Below are 14,418 nucleotides of genomic sequence, written 5' to 3'. Positions count from 1 at the left end.
AAATGGAATTTGTAGCAGAAAAACAGACTATTCAAAACATCTGATCTGTACCAGTGCTTAGGATCCACACAAATCTTCGCCCATCTTATTTCATCTAATCCGATCCACATATTCTTCTATTCCTTTCTCCCTCATGTACTAACGAAGCTCCCCATTAAATGCATCAATGCCGTTCGCTTCACACTCTCCTCCTGATAGCACGTACTAAATTCTAACCATTCTCTGGATAAAAGGATTTCTGCTGAATTCTTTATTTTACAAAGACATTGAAGTTAGTGTGCACATAGGCTTGACATTCTCTTTACCGCATCTAGTTATTTGTTTGCCCACCTTGCCGCACTTCGTAGAACTCCAACCACCCAATCTCACTGGGCTACTATTTTTTTTGTGGTTTTGACTAATTGTTCGGCATGTGCCATTTCCAGCTGTCAAATTAAGCCCTGCTTTAAAAGCCACACACTGCTCATCAATTTCCCCTCAAGGTTCACTGCTGTGCTGGGAACAAACTACTATGAAATGATCTACGAATTACAGACAAGCTCCAAGACTGAACAAAAGATTACACAGGGGAACTTAATGTGTGATCAGTGCGTTAAAGAGGAATCTTCAGTTGAATTATTTAATATTTCTGGTTTCTTCTAGTCTTTTTTTATAAAACGTGAAAATAATTTGAGTTCTTAAGAGACAATCAACACCTGTTTACAAGGATGTTGTGTAAGTAGTGTGAGGGGGGTGGGAGGCAAGGCAGGAGGGAAGAGTTATGGGCAGGAGAAGAAGATGAAATAAAGACATGATGCAGAGAAGATGAGTATCTATTCTTGTGAACTGATACGATTTCCCAACCTCCCACTGCGAGGCTCCTCCTTCAGATCACACACAATACACTGAAGCATAGATAACAAACAACATTATGAAGTAATTCATTACTTTGGCCCCAATTATCTCTAATCACCGCGACAGAGCAGTACCCCTGGTGACCAGGGCCATCAGCTCTCGAAACTCAGTCTTGCAGAAATGCCACCAGCTACTAAGGCAGACGGAAAGAAAGCTTTAGTGTGGAACCTTTCACATGAAACAAGCTCCGGTGATGAATAACACTCAGACACTGCTTCAAAAAAATGATACTATTCATGAGCCCAGCACTGAAGAGAAAAAGTTTCTTCATTTCTTCTTACTGTCAGAGTCATACAAATCCAACCAAAAATAATATCCCAATTCCTTAAAATTACTAAATTTCAATTGATTAGTTTTTTTTCAAATGGAAAGGTAATTATAATTCTATACCCTGTTAAAGCTGAAACATTTCCACCCTAAATATTCTAGAAAAGGCTGCAGCTATACTTTTGAAAAAATAATTAAATTAACTATATAAATTTGTTCATAAGCCAAAAATCTACTACTGGAAAATGATTTGTTTGTTGCCATGTAGCATCACAAATTATATCCTTTCTGGGTTTACTTATGGCACCTGCCGTTTCAGCCAGCAGGGAGAACAGGCTTTATCTTGAAACACATTACGCAGAGGAGCCCTAAACATATTGATCAGAGCACAGATCGGAAAACAGTACAACTTTCACACCTAAGATTGCCTCATGCAGCAGAAAACAAATATCATACTTGGAACACTCTAGTCCATACAGTTCAATGCAATATGCACTGTACTTACTCAGTGAGCAAAGGATTATTTTGATTTCTAGAATCATAGAATCCCACATTGCAGAAGGAGGCCATTTGGCCATCGAATCTGCACCAACTCTCCAAAAGAGCATCTTACCCAGGCTCAGCACCCCCCACTCATCCCTTTCCCATAGTACCTTTCCATGCAATTGCAGGAGATGTAAAACCTGCCCCTTTATCTCCTTCCTCTTCATCATCCAGGATCTTAAACACTCCTTTCAGGTGAAGAAGTGATTCACACGCACTCCTTCAATTTAATTTACACTATTCCCTGCTCACAATGTGGTCTCCTCTACACTGGAGAGATTAAACAGAGACTAGGTGACCATTTTGCAGAGCATATTCAGTCAGTCTGCAAGCATGATCCTGGCCTTCCTGTTGCTTGCCATTTCAACTCACCATCTTCCTCTGATGCCCACATTCCCAGTCTTAGCCTGCTGCAATGTTCTAATGAAGTCCAAACAAACTGTTGGAACAGACCTCTTCCAATTAGGCACTTTATAGATTCGAGTTAAGATTAAGTTCAACAACTTCAACCCATGAACTATCACTTTCATTTCAATCTTTAAAAAACAAATCCCCCCAACCTGCTTTCATAGAGCACTGACCCTTACAAGATAGCAGAATGTGTTAACAGCAGAATGTTTATGCCACTATTTGCATGTTCTTTTGTCTTTAACACTACCATTAACACTTCCTTTGTCTCGTGTCCATGATATCTTTGTCAAATCTCATTTGAGCTCACTCTATTTTGCTCTACTCCCTCTCTTCAACATTATAAAATCCATCAAATTTCTATCTCTCTTCAGCTATAAAGAAGTCAAATGGACTTGAAACATTAACTCCATTTCTCTCTCCATAGATGCTGCTAGACCTTTCCGGTATTTCCTGTTATTTACTTTGAGAACCAGGTTTTACCTTGTTACACAAGAAAATTAACATTGGTCAAGAGGAATAGTTAGATTCAGGTCTAAATGTGAATTTGAAATTTCTGGATCTTGATTTCAAGTTTCTAAACTCCAAATTGGATAAACATACACATTTAAAAATCCATAACTAATGTTGGGTGCACCCAAATTCCAGATTCAGCCAAATCCATAACAGAGTTTTGCAGAGTTAAAAGAGAAAATACTGGAAAATCTCTGCAGGTCTGTAAGGAGAGAAAAAAAAACCAACGTTTCGAGTCCAGCAAATTGAAGGAACAGCATCTCATCTTCCGGCTAGACATGTTACAGCCATCCGATCTCAACATCAAATTCAACAACTTCAGATGATCAGCTCTACCCCACTTTGACCCCTTGTTTTCACTTTATTTAAATTTTAACTGTTCTCTACCTTTTATTTCTTTACTACCTTTCTTTATTTCTCATCCTCCCCACTCTTTCCCCCCATTTTATCCCCCTTTCTTACCTTTTCTCAATTTAGCTATTTACCATTTATATAGATGATCTGGAGGAGGGAACCGAGTGTATGGTGTCGAAATTTGCTGATGACACCAAGATTGGTGGAATGGCAAATTGCGTGGAGGGTGTGGAGAGTCTGCAGAAGGATCTAGATAGGCTGGGCAAATGGGCCAGGAACTGGCAAATGGAATTTAATGTTGGCAAGTGCGAGGTGGTCCACTTTGGTAGGAATAATGGTAGGAAGGATTATTACTAACGTGGCGAAAAACTGCAGCAGGCGACGGTGCAGAGGGACCTCGAGGTCCTTGTGCATGAGTTGCAAAAACCCAGCCTGCAGGTGCAGCTGGTGGTCAGGAAGGCTAATGGGTTGCTGGCCTTCATAGCAAGGGGGAATGAATATAAAAGTAGGGAGGTCTTGCTGCAGCTGTATAGGGCATTGGTGAGGCCGCAACTGGAGTACTGTGTGCAGTTTTGGGCGCCGCGCTTATGCAAGGATATTTTGGCCTTGGAGGGAGTGCAGAGGAGGTTTATTAGGCTGATACCGGAGTTGATGGGGTTGAACTATGAGGAGAGGCTGAATAAACTAGGCTTGTACTCGTTAGAGTTTAGAAGAATGAGGGGTGATCTCATTGAGACATATAAGATGATGAATGGGATGGATAGGATAGAGGTGGAGAGACTCTTCCCGCTCAGAAAGGACAGTGGGACTAGGGGGCACAGCCTCAAGATAAAGGGGGGGCGGTTTAGAACGGAGTTGAGGGGGAACTTCTTCACTCAAAGGGTGGTGAATCTCTGGAATTCTCTGCCCGTTGAAGTGGTGGAGGCTGCCTCGCTAAATATTTTTAAGACGCGGGTTGATGGGTTTTTGATAAGCGAGGGGATTAAGGGTTATGGGGAGAGGGCGGGAATGTGGAACTGAGCCACAACAGATCAGCCATGATCTTATTGAATGGCGGGGCAGGCTCGAAGGGCTAGATGGCCTACTCCTGCTCCTATTTCTTATGTTCTTATGTTACCTCTCTCCCACCATCTCCCCCCTCCCCCCCACATCTTCATCTGTCAGAGCTTATCCTCTGATTTCAGCTTCTCTGCCATTTGGCCATTCACACCTTCTATTCTCTCTGTGGGCTGCTATTAGCAGCCTTGCACCTTGTTTTTGTGGTTATGACTCATCTTTCATTCCCTCATCCTACAGGATAAGTATCTTCTACTTTCCATCCTTTTAACTTTGACAAAAGATCTTCTGTACTCAAAACGTCAGCTCTTTTCTCTCCTTACAAATGCTACCAGGCCTGCTGAGATTTTCCTGCATTTTCTCTTTTGGTTTCAGATGCCAGCATCTGCAGCAATTTGTTTTTCTGTAGAGTCAATTTGGATTCCCAAACTACTTCATGGCTGAAGCCTACAGTCAGTGGATGTGCTACACAGGCCTTAGGAAACAGCGAGATGAGAAAATACAAGTTACGAATTGTCACAGGAACACTTCCACTACATGGTTGTTGCAGAGTACAGCAGTGGTACAATGATCTAACTCCCTAGGGTGATTAAAGATATCTATTTCTAAAAAGAAAAAACTGAAGAATCTCTGAAATACTGAAGGCTGCAACAGCTAAATATACCCACAGAGGGATGAGATTAGCTGATTTGCAGAGTGCATCTCTGATCTGCAAAATTAACTTACTTTTTTCCATGTTTCAAAAATAGTCATCTTAACAGAAATCATGCTCTTCTAAACCCCATTCATTCTTGATGGTTAAGTTCAGGGCTCCTATATCATTGCAGACAGAAATGATACTTCATAGTAGTGCAGAAATGAAATAGAACAATCTTGGACAAATAACACAGATGCAATAAGCTGATCTGATAGCAGTCATCGGGGAAATGTTTTGCTTTTAAGAGGTGAATTCATAGTAGAAAAGTTATTTCCCTCTTCTGTACTTCAGGGTGGAAAGGCTCACAGTTAATACTCATTTTTCTCCTCAAATCAGTTTAATTCAGATCAGAGGACAGTGTAATCCTTTCAATGGACGTCCATATTTGCCTTAATAAAACTGGCTTTCTTATTCCAAAACACATGTCTGGAAACTCATGAAAAGTGAATGTTTGCTGCTACGACAACACAAGTTGTGTGATTTACACCAGGGTGCTTGTTCGACGGCACAAAGACTGTGGAATTCACAGCACCACAGCACGGAATACAGGATTGCCTTGTGATTTAAGCTTCAGCAAGTCTCACTAGTTAGAAACTGCATAACTCACTTGCCGTTATGGGTCGTTTGCACTCATGAACTCACTTCTATAATAAACTGCTGCTGTCAATAATGTCCTATAGATTTGTTCTAGAATAAACATGAAAAGATAAAGTAATTAATGGCTAATGAGTTGTAGTTGGACAAATGCAGTTGTGTATTATTGTTCCTCAACAATAAATGTTAAATTAGTAGCTATTTACTTGATGCTTTTACCTGGCCTGATATTTTCCCCCCTCAAGCAGTTTTGCATCAGCCCTGAGTGGTGTCAACAGGTTACCCACTGTTACAAAGTGTCTTCCTCATGTCACAAGAAGATGGAGCAATTGTTAATGCTTGAGCAACCAAGCCATTGAATGGTTCATTAGGTTTCAAGAGGTTGTTTTTTCATTGAATGCCTTTTAGCTTCAATGGGCTGTTATCATTAGCACAGGGTGCAGCCCGAAAGCGGTGGTCTCAGGTCTAATATGGACACAGTCTGGGCCAAAGACTGTTAGCAGTTGCTTCCACCCACTTTTGCTCATTTAAAATGGCAAAATGTAACTCTTTCATTTTCATTTGTTTTATGTTTTATAAACAATGAGGACCATTGTGACCTGTAAGCGTTAAATTCTTCATAAATTCCATTAATATTTTAAATTTCAAAGAAGGTCACAAATAAACCAAACTGGAGACATAATTAAAGGTGTGTATGTAACAGCACTGAATTTTTATAAATGCATTGGAGCGTATGGAATCATGGTTTTAAAATGCCCAGATTTCACATTCCTAAGTTAAATTAAATTCACTATTTTCTCACACATTTGTCCATATAACAACTTTCTGTACTTCAGAATTTATTCATTGTAGGTGAAAAGCTTTGTGACATTCCAGACAGAAATGAGACACTGTAGGAATTAAAGTTCATGTGAAAAATTAATTTTTTTTACAAAAAGGATTTGTGCATTTTAGTTGTTCTTTGCTAATAGGAAAAATTAGTTAAATGACAAGCTCTGCACATGTTTAGCAAACATCATTTTTTCTGTGCAACAGTCACCTACTTTCATTACACAAGAATACTAGTTAAAACACCTACATTGTTTATTATAAGGGTTAAGCGTGAATTAAAAGGTGAATTTAATCAAATTTGTAAGCTGGTTGATAGGCAACCGTCTAAAATTGAAACAAAAACTGTAAATGCTGGAAGCACCTTCTGGCATTGAAAATTAACCATCTTAAGTGTGCAATTTTGGTTCTTTGGATTTTAATCATTGTTGGAGATTTCTAGAATTTTTTTTACTATTCTTTCATCTCTCAACTCTCCTTCCTATTCCAACCTTCCTTTCCCTCTCTAAATTCTGTACTTGAATGACATCGAATTCAGTATTCTGACAATTGTTGGTTGAGACTTCACTTTTCATCAATCATTTTTTAAATCTGATTGTTTATGGGGAGACTAAGTTGCTTGCCCTTTTCACACAGATCACAAAAGACCTTGGAGAGGTGCTGCCACCTTTGGATTGTTGGCTAAGAACAACTTGCCAAGCAATTGCCCTATATAGAGCCAAATGCAAGTTTTAAATTGTTGCCCAGGGTAAAGTCCAGTCCTTTTAATTTGTATGCTTCTTCTACACATCAGGAAACCACACATATTACATTTTCCACTGATTTCACTGGCATAAATTCACTGTACTCCGAATATGAATTTCATTGCTTTCAAGAGAACCGTGATTTCATTTTTATGTTTCTTCAGGCTAGCACTTCTTAAATTATAATGTTGTCAATAATATAGACTATAATTTAACTGAATTTTATGACTAAACATCAAGAGAGTACAGCTTTGAAATTTTCACTGTTAGCAGGCTGTAATATCTAACAGAATATGCCTATTACTCTCCTGCATTTAAGTACATCTGGCATCAAGTTGTTCCATTGCACCACTGACATCACAAAGCCTTTTCTTCATTTACCTCATCGATGCTAGCAACCCTTCACTCAATACAAGGAGCGTTTCGAATGGAGATTCTTCGGGGGGAATCTTCTTTCGCTTTTCCATCCACTGAAGTATGTAAAAGCACCCATAGGTCAGACTGTTTCTGGCTATTTACGCCAGCAGGATTCTCTAGTCCCTGTTTGGCTGAGTGCCAAATTCTCTGTCCTCGCTTGCAGCGGCAATGGGCAATGAATAGCCTGAAAATTCCAGCCATAATCTTCTAATTATCACTGGTGGCAAGTATGATTTCGTTCCTTCAGGAGATATTTAGAATATTACTCTGTTATCATCCAAAATCAAAAGGGATATGGAAGAATAGGATAAATAGGATCAGGAATAGGCAATTTGGCAACTCAAGCCTACTTCGCCATCCACTAAGATCATGGCTCATTCTATTGTGTCAGTAACTCCACTTTCCTACATTCGTTCCATTTCCCTGATTGAACAAAAATTTGTCTAACTCAAGCTGTAAATATATTTAATGACCCGATCTCCTACCCCCATAAGTTCTGAGGGAGAGATCCGACAGAATCAACTAGCCTTCATGCATCTAATTGGTCGCCTTTGAACCTTCCCTCTGTTTAAAGCCCTAGGTGGCAGAATTCCCACCTGCCATGAGCTGCTGACCAAAGGCCAACAGTTCATCATTATCGTCAGTGGTAGCGGAAGTGGTGGTTGCTGGCAGCATCTGCCCAAGGCTCAGGATCACAGAGGGACCCCAGATCACTGAAGATAGGATGGGGATCATGAGTGGGGTCAGAGGCATGGTCAGGGGTATGAATTTCAGTGGTCAACACTCTGCCCAAAGCTAGGTCTCTTGATCGAGCACAAAGTGCCTGATAATGAGGGATCCCTCAGGAAGGTTAATGGCAATGCTGGCAGATTTGGCTGGGCAGCCTTCCAAGGATCTGGGTCAGTTATGTCTGGATGTGTTTTAAAAATGTCATCCGAATACGACGGCAGGACACAAACCATTCAGCCTGCCCCATCATGTAAAACACCATAAAAGGCTCCAATGTATAGTTAATGAAGTCAGGATTATGTGGTACAGTGCAAGTTCTCAGCCGTGTCCGCAACAGGTAACACACCCATCCTCACCACACGATGTAATCCCAGGAGGGAACATTCTTCCCGACATCCACTAGTTCTCCTTAATGCATCCTGCTTAATACATCCTCAAAGAACTGGAATAAATTTGTCAAATTTCCCTTTCACAAAATCATGTTGACTGTGCCTGATCGTATCCTGATTTTCTATGTATTATGACTTTCTAACTGTCCTGTTGCTACTTCCTTAATAATGGATTCCAGCATTTTCCCAATGATAGATGTCAGGCTATCTGGCCTATAGTTTCTTGCTTTCTGCTTCCTATGTTGTTGAATAGAGGTGTTACATTTGTAGTTTTTCAATTTGCTGGGACTTTTTCAGGATCTAGAGAATTTTGTAAGATTCCAATCAACACATTTTCTATCTCTGCCATCACTTTTTTTTTGAAGACCTTAGGACACAGGCCATCAAGCCCAGGGGACTTGTCAGCCTTTAGTCCTGTTAGTTTTCCCAGTACATTTTTTCTAGTGATCATATTGTTTAAGTTCCTCCCTTCTTTTTTGCCACTTAATTTTCTACTGTTCTTGGTATGCTTTTTGTGTCTTCCACTGTGTAGACTATTACATCTTCTATTGTGTAGACTATTATAACTATAGAGATTTAAGATTATTATATCTAATGTAGGGAGTCATGTGAACTGCTCTGAAGCATGCTTGACAACAAACTGGGGCAGGTTAAAGAGCATAGAGAGGCCTAGGTTATGTTACTGGGATGACAGTATAAAACGTTCACAGTTGGAGACAATAACAACAGTCCCCATGTTCACAATGGGTAGACTCCCAAAGTTCCAGAAAGATGTTGAAAGTTTATGCTTGTAAACATTTGAGTTGTAAATTATCTATTTACTTTCAAGATAAAAGAGATTTGATGTCAACAATAGCTAATCAGCATTTCCCCTGGATGCACGGCTAATGTTTTACTTTGCCGCGGGGAAAGAGTGCAGATGAAGTCAGTTTTGAGATCAGGTTACAGGCTTCCTTACAAATCAATAAATATCACAAACAAACAGGAGTTGTGTGTGCTCAGCAAAGAGAAGAGGTTGCTTGACTTTGAAAACTACTACTGCTCGGTGTGGGAGAGAAATGATCGTGAATCAAAGAGATGAATTCCACAGCCATCTAAGAATTCCAGGAGATTCATTCTGGCAAGGCCAGATGGGAAACTTCATTGGGACAGGCTACTTTTAGTGGAGTGGTCACTTGAAGTTACTACTTGGAGAAATAGGAAAATGCAAACCCATTATAAGCTAGGAACAACTGTGGACAGTATTCATGGAGAACATAACATATGATAAGTATAAAAGGGGAACATTCCTTTCTGGAGTTTAAAGTATTTGTTGTCCACAATAAAATAAGGTGTAGTCAATGGTGCTTTTTTTGGTCATTTGTTGCAATAACATATTTAAAATGTGAAATCTTGTCATGTCATTCTCTCAGCTATTAACTCGAAATTCAAATTTCTTTTTAAGTTATTGGTCTCTATGGGGATCGTATTTTATAGATATAAAATACTTGTTCACAGTCTCTACCATTTCCTTGTTTCCCATTGATTCCCAAATCTCATTCTGTAAAGGAGCAATGCTTACTTTAGCTATTCTTTGCCTTTTTATAGACTTGTAGAAATTCTTAATCTGTTTTTATATTTCTCGACAAGATTTCTTTCATACTGTACTTTTCTATCCATTGTTTTTTAGTTATCCTTTGGTTTCTAAAAATGTCTTTGTCTACTGGTTTAATATTAATCTTACCGCATTATAAACCTTTTTTTGCAATTCTATCCTTCTTAAATTTTTTATCGTTAGCTTCATCAATTAGCATCCTGCTCAAAGTCTTTCTTTCTCAATGAAACATCTTTGTTGAGAGTTGTGAAATACCTCCTTTAAATGTTTGACACTGTTTCTCTACCATCATATCCTTTAAGCTATTTTCCCAGTCGTCATCAGCCAGCTCTGTCTTAAAGCCACTAGTTTTAGATCCACTTTGCTCACTCACAAACAAAGCGTGAAATTCAATCATGTTATGATTGCTCTTGCCTAGTGAATCCCTTCCTATGAGGTAATTAATTAATCCTGTCTCATTACACATTACGACATCTAATATAGTTTGCCCATGGTTTGTTCCGGTATGTATTGTTCTACAAAAAAGTCCTAAATACAATCCATGAACTAATCCTCCAAGCAACCTTTGCCAATTTGATTTGCCTAATCTACATAAACACAAAAAGTAGAAGGAAGAGTAGGCCATCAGGCCCTTCAAGCCTGTCCCACCATTCAATATGATCGTGGCTAGTCTACGCTGACCTCAGCTCCTTTCCTATGCCATTTCCCCATAGCCCTCTATTCCTCGATCTTTCAAATTTTTATCCAGCTCCACTTTGAATACTTTGAATGATCCAGTTTCCACTGCCTTTGTAGCAGAGAATTCCAGAGATTCATCACCCTCTGCAAGATTAAAATCATTCACAATTATTGCAATAAATATTTTACAAGCTCTCGTATTTCTTGATTTATACTGAGAATTGGTAAAGAAGTACCAACACTGATTAAATCTTTTGCCAACTCCTACGTATGAGCAGCTGAACTAACTCTCTGCCACATTTTCCATAATACCATCTACAACCATTCATAATATATATATACATACACAGCATCATTTAGCATGTCATAACATCATGACATCCCTAGCAAGAAAGAAAGTAAATAGGGTAGTGGCAGATCAAACCATATTTCTAGCAGTTTACTCAAGCAACGATTATTTAAATCATATGCTCAGCTATTCATTTTCTCCTGTTGCCTACTTATACATAGCAAAAATTTAAATTTAGAAAATACATAATGAACTTCATAATTCTAATTATCTGATAATTTTTTATATACGAGAATGTTACTTTAACTCCTTGACAAGAATAATTTTAATCGCGTGATGATTATTTTGTTTATTAAGTAACTAGCAGAGCGATGCAGCTTAATTGGTGCTGAGCTCAATTTCTGCTTGAAAACAGCTAATCTCAGCTGGAATGTGATAAGAATAGGGCAAAGAATCAGCCAAGAATTTTGTTGTGATCTCGTGACTCTTGTTAAAGGTGCATACTTGTCCTGTGGGTGTCAACGAGTAGTTTTGTCGGTGGCATCATACACAAACCTGATGTCCAGTTGGAAATATGTCATGGTTGTATTTGATTGTGACAGTTCTCATGATCAAACCTACCAACACTCAGCATCTAGGCTTAAATATGAAGATTAACTATTGGAGTGACGTATCAATGACCATACACCATCCATGAAACCATGCTGTATAGGGGAGGGGCAAGGATTAATAAAAAGCATTGCCAAATTTAATCATAACCGTGAATAAACTCATATTTTCAGCAATCAGAGATGGAAACCTTGGTTAATGTCCCTTCCTTCTTCAAAGAAAAAAAAACCTTAAATAAGGAAATAACTCGCAATGGCTTTATTGGCATCAGAATGTTCCAATCCACTTCACAGCCAATTAAGGACTTCTTTTTGAAGTGTAGTCACCATTGTGATATAAGGAGACATGGCAGAGATTTGCACACAACAGGACCCACAACTCTAGAGGGTGGATTAGGCCTCATTTTAATGTCCCACAGTTCAATGGTGAGATCACACATGCCAATATTATGTACACTCCATCTTGAAATGTACTGGCAACAATTCAGAAAACTAAAATAATCTGGGGAGTACAAGTTACAAGATGTGTGCATTCACTGTCACCAGCAGCATGCTTGAGAGCAGGAGTAGGCTCTTCAGCAACTCAAACCTATTTCACCATTTTCCCATTATTGTTTCATATTCTTAGATACCCTTATCTGAAATCTATTCATTTCAGTTTTGTAAGCTTCAATTGACACTGCCTTTTTGGAGAAAGACAGATTTGGATTTTTACTGTCCTTCTTAATTAAGACTTCAATGGGCTAGCTCAAATTTTAAGATTATGCCCTTTTTGTTCTGGATTCTCCACAATGCCTTCATCATTTTACATGCCTCGATTGGGTCCCCCCACAATCTTCTATGCTCCAGAGAATAGAAACCAGGTTTATTAACCAAGCCTCATGTTTTAACTCTTTAAATCCCAGTATAATTCTGGTGAATTTGAACTGCACCCTCTCTAAGAGCAATATATAATTCTAGATGTGGTAATGAGAACTGAATTCAATTGTCAAATTGGGGATACCTGGAGAGCAATTCATGATACAGCATTTTCACCTTTGGTGCTTTCTCAAGTACTTAAGGATACTCATTATTATGTATGAATGTTCATTTCCTTAGATTCAACCACATTGGGCAGGATTTTTCCACTTGGCTGCACTGGTTGAGTAGCGTAGCAGGATGGGGAATATGGACAAGAGTCAAAAAAACAAAATCGGGTTCACGCCCGAATTCTCGCATCTTGCAATATTGCCAGCCCTATTCTGCCAGTGAAATCAGCCTCACGCCTGGAAAGGGTGCAAGGCTGATTTAAATATTAATGACGTAGCCCGAGACTCAATAGTCTGGGCTCACTTATCTTTCCCACTTTAGCAGTGGAAAGGCTCACCAGAGGATCACAGACGGTCCAGACCAATGGAGAGCAGATGTGATGGCCTCACCAATGGGACAAGAGGCCATTGAAGCCCCCAGGTAGTTGGGGGCAGGGCCAGGCAGTGTCTCTTGGTCAGTTCCAGCTTAGTAGCATCAAGGGTGGGGCAGAGGGACATTTGAGGGAAGGAAAGGAGGCAAACTCTGCTTGGGGGGCTGGAGCAGCAATTGGGGAGGGGGGAGTGAAAGTGACGACTGGGGTAGGGGGAGCATCAACTGATCTCCCAGTATACTGTGTACACAGTATTTTGGGAGACAGAGGCACCTGCGCACTGGCGTCCCTAGTGTTCAGCAGCCAGCTTCCCAGCAAGCTGAGCCCTCCTCCACCCCGGCAAGATTCAGATTACGTCCTCTGAATTGCAGTGCCATAAATTGCCACCACTTAACTCGCTGGAGTCATTTTACATATTGTGAGAACATTACGTCCATAATACCTCATTGCCCATGCCATAACATATTCTCTTACTGCTCCCTGATCCTACTGAATTCTACTAATTAGTTGTATGCTATCATAGGTGGTGTCAACAGATTTTATGTAATAGTCTTCATCTGATAATTCAAGATATTGAGCGAGACATTCAATGTCCCCTGTAGAGCCTTTTGTGGTGACGGAGGTGGCCTGCCATTGGCCAGCAGAAGGATTTTCTGATCCTGACACCGTCAACATGGTTTCCCATTCCATGGAACCCCCCCAGCCGCTGGGAAACCATTGGCAGTATGAGAAGACCCTGCCAGTGAGAGCGGCAGATAAATCCGAGACATTTTTAAATTAAAAAAAACAGAATTACTCAATTCAAAGTAAGTGTAAGTAATACAAAAATAGGAATGTATGGCTAGAAATTGAATTATAATTTGAATTTGGCAGAAGATTGCACCAAAAATGCCCTTTTTCCAAGCTCAATTTGTGTGAGCAATTGTCCTTTACATGAGACTGATTTGTCCTCCTACATCCGATACTGAATGTTTTCTCACATTATGAATCACTAAAACTGCCCTCAATTGTCTAAACAACTCACTAACCACCAGTTCGCCATTAATAAAATTTCTACTCAAACTACATCTGCCATCTCCTCTCCTAATGTTACATTATCTCTTACCGATAATGCCAGTCCTTCGCCTAGCTCAGCCGAACTATCATTGTCAAATATTTCTACTCTCTCCTAGTCCTTTTCTTGTCCATCTTCAGCTTGCAGTCATGTTGTCCAGTTCAGTATATTTGCCTTCAAGTAATTTATAAACATTCAACATTAGAAATTTGCAAAAAATCTTTAGCTAACAGAAAGCTAATGCATGTACTTCAAAACTATAACTAAACATTTTTACTAAAATGTTTACGAGAAGAAAAATCTTGCAACACAACCAAAACAGACAAACCAATTCGAAACAAAACGTCAAAAGACACAGAGTACT

The 14,418-nt window shown here is 39.5% G+C and overlaps 1 protein-coding gene across 1 annotated transcript in view; it reads right to left on the bottom strand.

The window, feature by feature from the left end:
- Nucleotides 1-14,418, bottom strand: part of ass1 (argininosuccinate synthase 1) — a 144,772-nt gene that overhangs the window by 86,144 nt on the left and 44,210 nt on the right. The window lies entirely within an intron of this gene.

This window comes from Carcharhinus amblyrhynchos, chromosome 25, assembly GCF_965287045.1.
Source record: "Carcharhinus amblyrhynchos chromosome 25, sCarAmb.v2.hapA, whole genome shotgun sequence".
NCBI lineage: Eukaryota > Metazoa > Chordata > Chondrichthyes > Carcharhiniformes > Carcharhinidae > Carcharhinus > Carcharhinus amblyrhynchos.
This window is presented reverse-complemented; position numbering and strand designations above follow the sequence as displayed.